This window comes from Dermacentor albipictus, chromosome 10 (assembly GCF_038994185.2).
Source record: "Dermacentor albipictus isolate Rhodes 1998 colony chromosome 10, USDA_Dalb.pri_finalv2, whole genome shotgun sequence".
In the NCBI taxonomy this organism is placed as follows: domain Eukaryota; kingdom Metazoa; phylum Arthropoda; class Arachnida; order Ixodida; family Ixodidae; genus Dermacentor; species Dermacentor albipictus.
Window position 1 is genome coordinate 47,153,530 of NC_091830.1, and position 15,429 is coordinate 47,168,958.

At 49.1% G+C, this 15,429-nt stretch overlaps 1 long non-coding RNA gene across 1 annotated transcript; it reads left to right on the forward strand.

Moving 5' to 3' along the window:
* The first annotated feature begins 2,110 nt into the window (after nucleotides 1-2,110).
* On the forward strand, nucleotides 2,111-4,618 carry LOC139050443 (uncharacterized). Its single transcript, XR_011508879.1, has 2 exons — nucleotides 2,111-3,197; nucleotides 3,286-4,618. It is a non-coding gene; the product is annotated as an uncharacterized lncRNA (long non-coding RNA).
* The last annotated feature ends 10,811 nt before the right edge of the window (nucleotides 4,619-15,429 follow it).

Consider the following 15,429-nt stretch of genomic DNA (forward strand, 5'->3'; position numbering starts at 1 on the left):
CGTGCGTGATGACCACTCCTTCGTATGCCGGTTTGATTAGAATTGGCAGGTCCGAGTTCGAAATAGCCAAGTCAACGTCGTAGATCACGCCTGCAGTGCAGGCCCCATCCATAGGTATGATCGGTCGTATTTTTATGTTCCCCAATTCTGTGATCTGTCGTAGCGTCTCCAGCGTGGTTCCACGGGTTGTGTCGACAGCTAGAACATTCTGTCGTGTGTTCAGCCGGACTTCCTTGATTTCGTTTGGCGCCTTTCCCTCAAGAAAAACAGAGAGAGCTTGCCTGTTCAATACTCGAAGGTTGACGGAAGAATCCACTGGCATGAAGAGGATGGTGTGCGGCCAGCGTTCACTGCCTGCCTGCATGGTTGACGTACTCGCTGGTGACGACGCCTTGATAAGCCTCCTTTTAGCCCTTCGGCTCCTCACCGACACGAAGCTGTCATCGGATGAGTCGTCACCTGTGATTGAGTAGACCTCTGTGTCTTCACTGGTGCTGGACCAGGTGCCTCGTTTCCTTGAGGAGCTTGTCAATGTAGTGATCTGGCCAGACGGGCCGGCAATAGGCTCTGCATCCATGGCCACAGGAGTAAGAGTCTCTCTGGGGCGTTCACTGGTGGTTGACCAGGTGCCTTGACTCATAGAAGAGCTTGCAGTTGCAGACTTCTGGCTGCACGAGTCTGCGGAACTTTCCGCGTCCATCACCTCAAGCCAGGACGCGGAAAGCGCTCCAGAGACTGATGAAAATTTGACGAAAAACTGGCTAGCTGGCACAGGTGCGTTCTAGCACTGAGTAACTTCGTCGTCGTTTTCTTCTTCAAGAAAGAACATACATGCTGGAGGTATGCACCCCACTCAGCAGAAAGCTTCCTGCCTTTTTCGTCGGCTCAATCAATGTTAGTGAAGACGGGAAGCGCAAAAGCCACCTTCCGTAACGCACTGAAATGATCGTGTGCACACGAGATTCAAGTGGCCTCTGAAATCTCGGAACAGTTGCTTTTGCGGACTGGTTTCCCGAGCGTCCTCCTACAGCTGGAGGAAGACATATTAGCAGAAATAAACCAAAAGAAAAAGCCACGCAAATCTGATATCAATACCTCAAAAAAGCTGTCATCCCCTATGCGCACTGGGTGTCCCATCGATTGAAGCAGGCCGCGGGAAGGGCGGGTGTTTCGGTGTTTTTTTTGGCCCCAGGCAACCGAACGGCCTTATGCCAAAAGCTCTGAGACGACCCCCCTCCCCCTATAGCTTAGACGACCCCCCCCCCCCCTCCTTAAAGTAGAGCTTGTGACAAGAAGCATCTGGAGCTCCTTACCAGGTGTATCGCTGGAGTAGTTTATAAAATACCCTTGAAGTCAGGGCGCTCCTACATAGGAGAAACGGGACACAGCATCAGCGATCGCCTAAAGTAACACGCCAACAACATAAAAAAAATACAGCAGCAATCTGGCTCTGCATTGCAGGTCGTGTAAATGCATCCACTATTTTAGAAAGGTCACTCTCATCCAAAAGCGCACGCGTGAAATTTTCGACACATTTGCCATCATCCGACGTCCTCCTTCATGCATCAGTTCGCCATCCGTCCAGTCATCAAACAAAGGAATCGCGTATCTGCAAATTTCGCGCTTCTGCGCCCACCTGCAATCTGAAGTCATTCTTCTGATGTTCTCCACGCCATTTATGTTTCAAATCTTGCTTCTCAATAAACATTGCAGTTTACAATAAACATTTTAGTTGGAAGTCAGCGCCTGTGTCATGTACCTCTTTCCTTTGTCCCGTTCTTTTACGTCCTGTGCTAAAGTAAGCTATGAGTGTTTTCCCCACGTCATCCTGCTTTTGCCTGAGACGCTCTTTGAAAGTTTCGGATCAACCGATGTGTCACGCCTGACAGTCTCCGTGCGCTATATTTTAGAGAACTCCCGAGAAAGGTCTCCATTCCAAATAATCTTTTGCGTGAAGAACACCTTCCTTCAATTTGTTGGAGGCTTATGCGCGATTTGAGCGTTATACTTGAAGATAGATCCTTTTCAGCGTTTGGCTTGTTCCAGGCGCCTATGGAACTGACACACGATTTACTTTTTCCTAGGCATCGTCTTTTCACCCTACGGCTGATTGGAGTACATGTTTCCTCAAGAGTTGACTTGGATAAGCATTGCCTGCGTGATCCTTCTTTGTTCTACGCATTTTTCCTTGCAGAGAGTCTCTCCGTCATCAGAGTCGAAATGGCTGATTGAATAAATGAACCGCAACGGAGCGCTTGTGGCCGCCTAAAATGCTACTGGTCGAACTCTTTCTTTTTCTTATTTCGAGCCTCTCTCTTTAGGCGTTAGTACCTTATAGGTGTACCTATTTCAAAAAATACTGACTGGAGTAACCGTCGCTTGCAAGATGATATATAGGGCTACGTTTCTGGCTTACCCGGCAGTGGCTGGTAAAGTCACACACATCAGGTCGGTGATGGCCAAATTGCGTAAATCTTTTACTCGGTATAGTTCTCCGCGCCGAGAGAGATTTACCGCACTGTCACGATCGCCTGTTACCATGGCAAATGCGCATAATTGTGCTGTGTACGAGGTGTTCTTTCGCTTTCTTTAAGGGGGATTTTCAATGCTTCATGCTGCTGGAGCAGCAGATGGGGTCAATAATCTTGAACGTGGCACATTGTGTCGAGCAGCGCCTGCGTGAGGTGCGAAGTGCTTCTGCTACGACCAAGCTGATCGGACATGCTGGCTGCGACGTGACGTCACGGTAAACGGAAGGGGGCACTTATCGTTGGCGTACCGTAGCAGAATGACGCGTCGGGGCACGTGCCGGTTTGCGTTGCTCTAAACAGAGGCCTTTATGGGAAGCAAATGGCACATATCGACAGTCACGTGCTGCATCTCTCGTTTATTCTCGCGTCGCAGCTTGGCACCTCCTTATCAATTTTGACATGACTTTTCACTAGTGCCATAGCGAGATGCGATTGGAAGCAGGTTTTTTTTTTTTTTGCGCAGCTGTTCCCACTCGCGCTACTTAAAGACGCTGAACTGCGTTTTCACGCAATCTTCAGATTCATTCGGGGAACCATTTCTACCGGCAAGGCTTCTTTAACGTGCCTTTCACGAGGCTTGGAAGGCCTAGATCCGAGGCATGTAAAAGCAGCCGCCAGCAAGACCCTGTGCCATCGCCTTGAGCGCTATCCTGGGACAGCATTCGGGTAAGGGCCTATTTCCTTACTCAACATCCAACAGGTATTCATCGGCCGAAAAAAAAAAAAAAAGGTTTCCTCTGCTTTGTTCACGCAGGGCAAAAAGGAGTCTACCCTATAAGTACCGCAAGAAAGAAACCGGTCAGGTTTTCACTACTCGCACCGTGGCAGCCACTGACGGACGCTCACATCCAAGACAAGTAGCGTATCGGAGCTTCTGCGATGACAGATAAAGATGTAGAAACGCTCTGCTGCCTCTTGCACCAACTACGAAAGGAGCATCTAGTTCTTCTGGACAATGTGGAGCTGGCCTGGTTTCCGCGAGTAAAAGCGCTTGATGAGGCCGGAACGATCAGCGCCATCCAAGCCTGCCTGCAATCCGTCTCCCGCCCATTGAAGCGTCTGCATCGCGTGGCCGTGATTTACTCTTGGCTCGTTCCTTCGGGAATATTGCGTGCGTGGACGCTCTATCGCATTAATGGCCGCGCAGAATTTATCGACCCCGTCAGCGTTTTTGCTCGGATAACGAGACGCTTGCAGATTGAGGGTAAGATGCAGACACGTGGTTATGTTGAGAACGGTGGCTCTGTGTGTCTCAGCATTCCGACGACAGAAGATGGGCTCATGACAATCGAACACAGAATGGTGTGCTTTTGCATGTGGCGTGGGCTGCCCGTTCTGGCCGTTCACGCACCGGGAGCCACAGCCCATAAAGAATTCTTTAGGGCCGCCCTCGCTGAGGCTCCCCTCGATCCCGAGACGGATGTGCTCGGCTTCTTCGGCGACTTGGACTCGGCGCGTTCAGAGGCGGTGAAAAACTTTGGTAGCTTTAGAACAAGTCAGGCGTTCAATGTATGAGGTACAGGAGAGTTATAAGGCACACTGCAGTGCAAAGGCCAAGTATAGTTTCATTTGCCCCTGAGACACTTCCGTATGCGAGGCGGGCATAGAAGGCATGCGGCAAATGGCTGTGCACTATCATGGTTTTCTAGCAGCCAGATCAACTTTAACAAATACGGGGACTGCTCTAAAGGTACATTTATCGTCTGCGTGCAATACTTTCATTATCTGCGACACTTGTATCAGTGGTGAAAGACCGCACTTCGTTTGAGGCGATTTGTGTTTGATGTGGTTGTGCGCATGATGGATATCTCATACGACTGGTTTTATATTGCATGACGAAATCGTTTGTTCGCAATCACAAGGCATGTTCCTACGTAAATAAATCTTTCTTCGGTAAAACTTTTTTTAATGTGCAGCGCTTGCAGAATCGCTCCCACAAGAAGTAAAATATCATACTTACAAATGTTCATTTTTAATGTCTTTTTTCCTAGGACGCTTTTATCGGTATTGAATTTCCAGTAGGGTGCCTGATCGGACTGATAGTCACGCTGGAAATGCTCCTGAGAGACCTGCAGGGACCTGCCAAATCTGCAGGGAGGCTGAGCGCGTACTGCGAGCGGTCAAACTAAAGGAACGAAAAGTACGACTCAAGTCGTTCCCGGCGCACGCGCGCGACGCATCGGGACGCAATGAGCACCATAATGAGACGGCACACGCAGCGGCGCGAGCGCTAATTAACCACGCCCCGGCGACAGACCGTCCGACGTGGTTCGAAACCAAGGACCACATGACAGATTACAGTGAAATCACGAAGGCCTACCGCCTGGCTCGCAGGACTCTCCCACCCCCGCACCCGAGACTGAGTCGTGCGGAGGCGGTAGTACTGAGACAGCTCCAGACCGGATCGCTACCGAGCCCGAGACTGATGAATCGTATGTACCCCGAGACATATCCGACAGATATGTGCAGAGTCTGCCGGAGGGAGACTGCAGACTACACGCACATCTTGTGGGACTGCGTCAAATATACAGAAGATTCAAAATCAAGAACACTCCCACCGCGGCTCGAGGCAGCCGCGAAGAGCTATGACTGAGACGATCGGCTCTGGGCCATCCGCAGGTCCTCGAGGCGCTCGAAAGGCACGGACCCAGTGAGCCGGCAACGGCGAGCGGAGACCCGCGCCGAGTAACGGTGACTTCGAGGATGACGTAGGCCTTTGGCAGGGCGCGCGCGCACCCCCAACTGCTGGCGTAAATAAAGTTGTCTCCAATCCAAACCAATTCTGTAGCAAGCGAGTTACTTCATTCATAAGGGCAGGCATATACTCAGGAATTTCCATTGAGGTAAGTACACTTCGTAGAGGAGCTTCCATAGAAGCCTATATGTTCAATACATTAGCAGCTCGTGGGCGGTTTATTAGGCAAAGCGCCAGCTGATCGATGGGGCAACACTTCCGGCGAAAGAAAGAAAATGACTTGATTTTGATTAGAAAGAGAAGTGACGTCATTAGTGTTCTTGAACGCGCGAAATTTTTTTAGATAGCCTGTCATTGGAGCCACGTATCCAAACTACCCGCGAAACAACTCGATGGACGTTTCGAGATCTGAATGTGGCAGGCGACACAACAAAACGTCAGCCGTACAGCCGTCAAAATCACGCCCATTCACGCCTCTGGTGTTGAGTACTGGGCGCATCGTCAGAGGATGCAGGCCCATCGGCAAGCACAACCACAGGAAGGCAGCCAAACTAAAGAATCGCATGACGGTCGTAAGCCGGTATATTTGGCTTAACTCGATGAAAAGACGAAACACACCTAGGAAACACCAAGCCACCAGAATTCAAGCAAATGTGAACAAGCATATGTACTTTAGAAGAGTTAACTGCTGGGCTAGTTGGCGATCTTGCATACTGAAAAGATTTTGCGCGAAAAAAACAACGCACACAAGAAAGACGACGACACCACGGGCGCTACTTCTTGTGTGTGTTGTTTTTTTGGCGCAAAATCTTTTCATTGAACAAGCAATATAATACACCCGCGATCATGGTGTCGCGGCTGTGGGGTTGCGCTTCCAAGCCGAAGGGAGCGGGTTCGAATCCCGACCGCGGCAGCCGGATTTAGCTGAAAGTGAAATGCAGAAGTGCCCGTGTACCGTACATTAGGTGCAGGTTTCCGAACACTAGGTGATCAAAATTATTCCGGACTCCCTCACTACGACGTGCCTCATAACGAAATTGTCGCTTTGGCACGTAAAACCCCAGAATTTCACTCAAGGCAACACAAAGTGTGAGGGAGCCGTGTAGTTGCAGGTGAACTTTAGGTGACCACGCGCTCGTCCCAACAGCTGTATGTCATTGCATACGGTATCGGCGTGAACGCCCCCTTCATTAGCGGGAGCTGAAGAGAAGGCATTTGTTGTCAATGATAAAGTCAACAGAGAGTTGTCTTTCATTCCTCGCCACATAAATATACGTGTGATTACGAATTTAATTTCTCATCAATAAACTGAAAATGCGGCTGTTGTTCATTAAAAACGGTTTCTCTTTCTGAGTGTTTGTTCGGTTATCTCGTAGTCACGCTTCCAGTGCTGATCCCACAACCACCCTTGCTGATGTTGGTGAAAATTGCTTCCTGACGGCTTTTCGTCCGAAGCTTCGCGTCCCATTCAAGGTCGATGCAGATAGGGCTCGGGCGAAAAGCAGTTCAGAACAAATTGTTCGCGGCATCAGGAGGGGTGGCGATTGCAGCAGAGGTTAAAACGCTTCCAGTGAACAGGGAACAAGCACAGCGACACAAAAACACGTGCGTCTTTAATTAAAACGAGACTCAGTTTGGCTCATTCAACGAAAATGATATGCATAAACGATTTTACTTGGGCGTGTCGAGAAAAGAAAGAACTTTATTTTTCTTCATCATTATCAATACATACCGAGCTATTGCAGGGCAAGCAGCAAAGATATGCTTGAGCGCGAGCTTACGGTTTCAGGTCCGGCCGAAATTCAAAGGCAGATTAAGGAAGCGTAGTTCACCGCATTTTTTCATCCAGGTGCAGCTGCGTGAAGTGAGTCGACTTTCGATACGTTACACGTGCACCAACCACCACAAGATAGTTCAAGGCACGTGATGATTTCTTATTGATATCATCCAGAGCAATGAGAAAGAAGCGCGCGAGCAAAAGACGCGTTTGTTTAGCCTGCGCACCGGACGACAGCGGTGAGCCTCATGAGATTTCAAGGGGAAGTCGACAATATTTATCTTCTGAGGGCAGCCTTCATTGCAGTGTTATAGCATTTGCAGTATCCAGGCACGCAAGAATCGACGGAAGCGGATATTTGTTTCTTTTTCAACGCGTGCCGAGAGTCGCGACGTTTGCAGCCGTTCTCACTCCTTCGTGGCTGCGACTTGAAAACATGGGATTTTCGCCTGCTCGTGCGGCTGTGAAACAGCTTGTCCGGATGGGATCAGCGGAGCACGAGGCTGTGCATGGTGAATGGTTCCACAAGATGTCTCGGGAATAGCAAGCATTGTGAGACGAAATTGGGCAGAACCTTGAGATTTCTGATGTGCGGGAATGCGAAAGCATTACACCGCTTGTAGACCTCGGAACGTCATCGACGAGCTCATTTTGTAAGCACATGACGTGGCGCCACTCCCTTAACACCATCACGTGTGCCGCCCAATGACACACGCACATGTCAGTGAGATGGCTGCGACGCTACGTGTGCAATATGGCACGCACTAGGCACACTTTTAGGAAGGCCGAACCGTGGAACATCCGTGGATTCAGGGAAGCGTGTTCGTATCTGACCGCGAAGGCCCGGGTTCTGTTCCCTCCCAGGCTGTAATTCTCTAACTGTTCTTTTATGCGAAGCGTAATACTTGAGCTCAACCCAGCTCCTCAGGCGCGGCGGTGTCGCCTTCAATAGCACATGACACCATGACGTCAAGATAGAGGAGAAACGGGGCTCCAACTCGCGCCGTCGCTCGCGGCGTCGCGGCGGTATATAAGCAGCTGCGCTTGCCTCTGCTAGACACTCACGAGGTGAGATGCCTCCTGGAGACAGAGCTGCTCGTTGGAATGAGAAGCGAAGGTTGCGGCGTGCTACAGAGACAGTTTCTAGGTGGCTTTGCTACGGCGCAGCGACTACGCGCCCCGCATCGGACGCGGTGAGCGTCGAGCAACGCAGCGTTCGGCGCGACAACGAAATGTGCGCCTGAGCAAGCGCCGCACGCCTGAGCCGACGCCGACGACATCGGCTTTTCTGTGACACGAGCTCCTTAACGCTGTCGCGTTAAAATAAAGGCTAGTATGCTTCTCATCCTGGGCTTAACCTTAGCTAAGCCACAGCCAGTTTTTTTAAAGTCACTAATCTACTTTGTTTTCAGGAACGCCCTTCATAAATTTGACGTCTATCCAAGCATTTTTTGACGTGTTCCTATTAATCTTTGCAGCGCTGGTAATTATTCGTGACGGCCGAGTTTCACGAAGGTCAATCGCCAACACAGAGACCTAAGACTTTTGCATTAAGAACGTACGCTCGCTAAAACAGGAATATAATTCAGAAAGTTATAAAAGAATTTGATGTTTCGGAACTCGTACCGTTCTTGCGTTCACAATTTAGCGAAAGCATATCTTGCCGCCTGCGAAGCAGTAACAAGGTTGCGCATGTTTCTTGCATGAACTTTTGGCATATTGCCATGTGTTCAGATTTGTGTGAATAAGTAGAATGTATCAGAGGGATTCTAGTAAGAGGGGAGAAGACAGTGACTTTTCGTGGGCGACGACTTGCGGTGACGTTTAGTCTATGGTGTGTGCCGTGTCAGCAAGGTGTTCGCCTAACGCTTTAAAAGCTATATGTACAGGAGAACATCGGCTAACCGGGCGTGTTGGTACGAGCACATATTTTAGCAAACAACGCAAAAAGTGGCCCACTGAAAACAGGAGCATGACAGAGGCGCTGACTTCCAATAGGTACGTTTCTTGCGGGAACGCGGAATATAAAGGCAGAGAAGAGGAAGCAACAGGATAACCTACGCCACTGGCTACTACCCTCAGGAAGGCACAGCGGACACTCCTTTTATCCGACAAGGAAAGTGGCCTCGCCGTCATGCCTTCGGGCGTGTGCAAGTCAGAAGCTGAGGCCACCGTTAGAGCCTATGTCAATGAAGTTGAAAGGAAGCTTCCAAGTAGGGTGAAGAAAGAAACAATGATGATGTCCGAAAGAGATTGACTGGAAAAGCTTGTTGCAGCCATAAAAGAGAAAGGTGTACAGAACATTGAAGTGTTTTTCTCGGCGAAACGCGGAACCCAGACTGCTCGTTCAGCGTGATTGTGTGAGAACGAGGTGCTTGGGAGAAGGCGCTTGTCTGCTACCTGCAGAAATGCATTGGTCTACACGAGGTGCCCGACCAATTCTTAGTTCGTAGCTCAGCAGCTGCATCTGAGTACTGGATCTACCCCAGCACCACCGGGATGTTAGTCTTCTCCGTCGATGTGAAGAGTACCTTTGTTACTTGTTGCCCCACTCACTTCTCCTTGAAGTCATCAACGAAGGCACTGAGCCATATGGGGACGTGTGCCTCCAAAATGAGTGCTGAACAAGTGTACACAATTTTCTCGACTTGCTAGTGCTATACTTGCACTCCACCGTGGTACAGTTCACACAGAAGACGTTGCTCCAGAGCGAAGGAGTGCGTATTGGCTCATGTTTTGCTCCCGTACTGAGTGACCTGTTGCTAGCCCGCTACAACCATGATATCGAAAGGAACCTCCCATCGTGTCATGCCAAGAAGGTTCTCAGCTACGTCCACGACCACCTCGTCTTTACTGAGGCAACCGAAGACGATCTTGCTTCAGCGGTACAAGTCGCCTACAAAAGCATTGTAGATAATATGAATGACATCACGCTCACAAAGGAGCTACCTGAGCACAACACTTCGCGTTTTCTGGGCTTTCTCCTATTGTTCAAGAAAGAACATACATGCTGGAGGTATGCACCCCACTCAGCAGAAAGCTTCCTGCCTTTTTCGTCGGCTCAATCAATGTTAGTGAAGACGGGAAGCGCAAAAGCCGCCTTGCGTAACGGACTGAAATGATCGTGTGCACACGAGATTCAAGTGGCCTCTGAAATCTCGGAACAGTGGCTTTTGCGGACTGGTTTCCCGAGCGTCCTCCTACAGCTGGAGGAAGACATATTAGCAGAAATAAACCAAAAGAAAAAGCCACGCAAATCTGATATCAATGCCTCAAAAAAGCTGTCATTCCCTATGCGCACGGGGTGTCCCATCGATTGAAGCAGGCCGCAGGAAGGGCGGGTGTTTCGGTGTTTTTTTCGGCCCCAGGCAACCGAACGGCCTTATGCCGAAAGCTCTGAGACGACCCCCCTCCCCCTATAGCTTAGACGACCCCCCCCCCCTCCTTAAAATAGAGCTTGTGACAAGAAGCATCAGGAGCTCCTCAGCAGGTGCATTGCTGGAGCAGTTTACGAAATACCCTTGAAGTGTGGGCGCTCCTACGTAGGAAAAACGGGACGCAGCATCAGCGATCGCCTCCAGTGACACGCCAACAACATAAAAAAATACAGCAGCAATCTGGCTCTGCATTGCAGGTTGTGTATATGCATCCGCTACTTTAGAAAGTTCACTCTCATCAAAAAGCACACGCGTGAAATTTTCGACACATTTGCCATCATTCGACGTCCTTCTTCATGCATCAGTTCACCATCCGTCCAGTTATCAGACAAAGGAATCGCGTATCTGGAAATTTCGCGCTTCTCCGCCCACGTGCAGTTTGAAGCCATTCTTCTAATGTTCTTCACGCCATTTATGTTTCAAATCTTGCTTCTCAATAAACATTGTAGTTTACAATAAATATTTTAGTTGAAAGTCAGCGCCTGTGTCATGTACCTCTTTCCTCTGTCCCGTTCTTTTGCGCCCTTTGCTAAAGTAAGCTATGAGTGTTGTCCCCACGTCATCCTCCTTTTGCCTGAGAAGCTCTTTGAAAGTTTCGGTTTAACCGATGTATCACGCCTGACAGTCACCATGTGCTATCTTGTAAAGAACTCCCTGAAAAGGTCTCCGTTCTAAATGATCTTTTGCGTGAGCAACACCGTCGTTCAATTTGTTTGGAGGCCTATGCGCAATTTGAGCGCTATATTTGAAGATAGATCCTTTCCAGCGTTTCGCTTGATCCAGGCGCCTATGGAACGGACATACGATTTACTTTTTCCTAGGCATCGTCTTTTCACCTTACGGCTGATTGCACTACATGTTTCCTCAAGAGTTGACTTGGATAAGCATTGCCTGCGCGATACTTCTTTATTCTACGCATTTTTACTCGTAGAGAATCTCCCCGTCATCAGAGTCGAAATGGCTTATTGAATAAATGAACCGGGATGGAGCGCTTGTGACCACCTACAATGCTACGGGTCGAAGTCTTTCTTACTTCGAGCCTCTCTCTTTAGGCGTTAGTACCTTATAGGTGTACTTATTTCAGAAAATACTGACTGGAGTAACCGTTGCTTGCAAGATGATATATAGGGCTACGTTTCTGGCGTGCCAGGCAGTGGCTGGTAAAGTCAGACAGATCAGGTCGGCGATGGCCAAATTGCGTAAATATTTTACCCGGTATAGTTCTCCGAGCCGAGAGAGATTTATCGCACTGTCACGACCGCCTGTTACCACGGCAAATGCGCATAATTGTGCTGTGTACGAGGTGTTCTTTCGCTTTCTGTAAGGGGGATTTGCAATGCTTCATGCTGCTACAGCCGCGATGGGGTCAATAATCTTGCACGTGGCACATTCTGTCCCGCAGCGCCTACGTGAGATGCGAAGTGCTTCTGCTACGACCAAGCCTGTCGGACATGCTGGCTGCGACGTGACATGACGGTAAACGGAAGGCGGCGCTTATCGTTGACGTACCGTAACCGCATGACGCGTCGGGGCACGTGCCGGTTTGCGTTGCTCTAAACAGAGGCCTTTATGGGAAGCAAATGGCACATATCGACAGTCACGTGCTGCATCTCTCGTTTATTCTCGCGTCGCAGCTTGGCACTTCCTTATCAGTTCTGACGTGACTTTTCACTAGTGCCACGGCGAGATGCGATTGGAAGCAGGTTTTTTTTTTGCACAGCTGTTCCCACTCGCGCTACTTAAAGACGCTGAACTGCGTTTTCACGCAATCTTCAGATTCATTCGGGGAACCATTTCTACCGGCCAGGCTTGGTATGAATACCAGCACGCTGTAGATTTAACCGCTTCTTTAACGTGCCTTTCACGAGGTTTGGAAGGCCTAGATCCGAGGCATGTAAAAGCATCCGCCAGCAAGACCCTGTGCCATCGACTTGAGCGCTTTCCTGGGACAGCATTCGGGTAAGGGCCAATTTTACTTCTCAACATCCAACAGGTATTCACCCACCAAAAAAAAAAACGGTTTCCTCTGCTTTGTTCACGCAGGGCAAAATGGAGTCTACCCTATAAGTACCGCAAGAAAGAAACCGGTCAAGTTTCCACTACGCGCACCGCGGCAGCCACTGACGGACGATCACATCCAAGACAAGTAGCGTATCGGAGCTTCTGCGATGACAGATAAAGATGTGGAAACGCTATGCTGCCTCTTGCGCCAACTACGAAAGGAGCATCTAGTTCTTCTGGACAATGTGGATCTGGCCTGGTTTCCGCGAGTAAAAGCGTTTGATGAGGCCGGAACGATCAGCGCCATCCAAGCCAGCCTGCGATCCGTCACCCGCCCATTGGAGCGTCTGCATCGCGTGGCCGTGATTTACTCTTGGCTCGTTCCTTCGGGAATATTGCGTGAGTGGACTCTGTATCGCGTTAATGGCCGCGTAGAATTTATCCACCCCGTCACTGTTTTTGCTCGGATAACGAGACGCTTGGAGATTAAGGGTATGATGGAGACACGTGGTTATGTTGAGAACGGTAGCTCTGTGTGTCTCAGCATTCCGACGACAGAAGATGTGCTCATGGAAATCGAGCACAGAATGGTGTGCTTTTGCATGTGGCATGGGCTGCCCGTTCTGGCCGTTCACGCACCGGGAGCAATAGCCCATAAAGGATTCCTTAGAGCCGCCCTCGCTGCGGTTCTCGTCGACCCCGAGAAGGATGTGCTCGGCTTCTACGGCGACTTTGACTCAGCGCGTTCAGAGGCCATGAAAAACTTTGGTAGCTGAAGAACAAGTCAGGCGTTCAATGTATGAGGTACACGAGAGGTATAAGGCATACTGAAGTGCAAAGGCCAAGCACAGTTTCATTTGCCCCTGGGACACTCCCGTATGCGAGGCGGGCATAGAAGGCACGCGGTAAATGGCTGTGCACCGTCATGGTTCGCAAGTCGCCAGGTCAACTTTAACAAATACGGGGCTGGCCTAAAGTACATTTGTCGTCTGCGTGCAAGACTTTCATTATCTGCGACACTTGTATCAGTGGTGGAAAGACCGCACTTGGTTTGAGGCGATTCGGCAGATGTGGTTGTAGGACTGGATATTTCGTACGACTGGTTTTATATTGCATGAAGAAATCATTTGTTCGCAATCACAAGGCATGTTCTTACGTAAATAAATTTTTCGTCGATAAAACTTTTGTTTTATTGTGCAGTGCTTGCAGAATCGCTCCCACAAGAAGTAAAATATCATATCTACAAATGTTTAAAATATTCATTTTTGATGTATTTTTTCCCAGAACACTTTTATCTGAATTGCATTTCCAGTAGGACGCCTTATCGGACCGATAGTCACGCTGGAAATGCTCCTGAGAAACCTCTGGAATGATTGTTTCTGTAGCAAGTGAGTTACTTCATTCATAAGGGCAGGCATATGGTCTGGAATTTCCATCAAGGTAAGTACATTTCGTAGAGGAGCTTCCATAGAAGCCCATATGTTCAAGACATTGACGGCTCGTCGGCGGTTTATTGGGCATAGCGCCGTCTGCTCGATGGGGCAACACATCCGGCGAAAGAATGAAAATGACTTGATTTTGATTAGAAACAGAAGTGACGTCATTAGTGTTTTCGAATGTCCGAAATTTGTTTGGATAGCCTGTCACTGGAGCCGCGTTTCCAAACTACCCGCGAAAGAATTCGATCGACGTTTCGAGATCTGAATGTGGAAAACGATACAACAAAACGTCAGCCGTAACGCCGTCAAAATCACGCCCATTCACAGAAGATTTATTTGCAGGCCGAAGAAAGCCTCAGTTGTTGAGTGCTGATGGCATCGTCAGAGGATACAGGCCCGTGGGCCAGCACAGCCACACGAATGCAGTTAAACTAAAGAATCACATGACGGTCGTAAGCCGGTATAATTGACTTGATACGATTAAAAGACGAAACACACCTAGCAAACACCGAGCCTCCAGAATTCAAGCAAATGTGAACAAGCAATATAACACAGCCGCTGTCAAGGTATCGTGGATGTGGCGTTGCGCTTCTAAGCCCAAGGGAGCGGGTTCGAATCCCGACCGCGGCAGCCGGATTTCGATGAAGGTGAAATGCAGAAGTGCCCGTGTACCGTACATTTGGTGCAGGTTTCCGAACACTAGGTGATCAATATTATTCCGGACTCCCTCACTACGACGTGCCTCATGACGAAGTCGTCGCTTTGGCACGTAAAACCCCAGAATTTCACTTAAGGCAATACAACGTGTAAGGGGGTCGTGTAGTTGCTGGTGAACATTACGTGACCGCGCGCTCGACACAACAGCTGCATGGCATTGCTTTCGATAGCGGCGTTAAGGCCCTCTTCAGTAGCGGGTGCTCAAAAGAAGGCATTTGTTGTTAATGATAAAGGAAAAGGTGGTTGTCTTTTCAATGCTCGCCACACGTATATAACTTTGAAGAAGAAACTTTAGTAAAAAATAGCCCGGCAGTTCTTGAAGTGGTGGCCTCTGGTGACGGCTCGAAGTTCTTGGACTCGAACTTGGACTTTGATTCGGAATTTTATTTCTCTCGAATAAAATGAAACTGCGGCAGTTTTTAGTTGAAAACCATTTCTCTTCGTGAATGTTGTTCTCTCCTCACGTAGTCGAGCTTCAATCGCTGCTCCCATAACCATCCTTGCTTACGTTGGCGACCATTGCTTGCTGACCGCTTTTCCCCCGATGTGTCGCATCCCATTCAAGGTGAAAGAAATCGAGGGTTCGACGGAAGCCCGTCTGGTCGGGATGAAGCATTGAAGAAGTAAAACGAAGGACACCGACCAACATAGAAGTGCTAAAAAATGAAAAAAATCTAAAAGACGTTTCGGCTTCGCTACGGAAGCCTTGTTCACAATGGGATTACTCAAGTAATCCCATTGTGAACAAGGCTTCCGTAGCGAAGCCGACACGTCTTTTAGATTTTTTCATTTTTTAGCACTTCTATGTTGGTCGGTGTCCTTCGTTTTACTT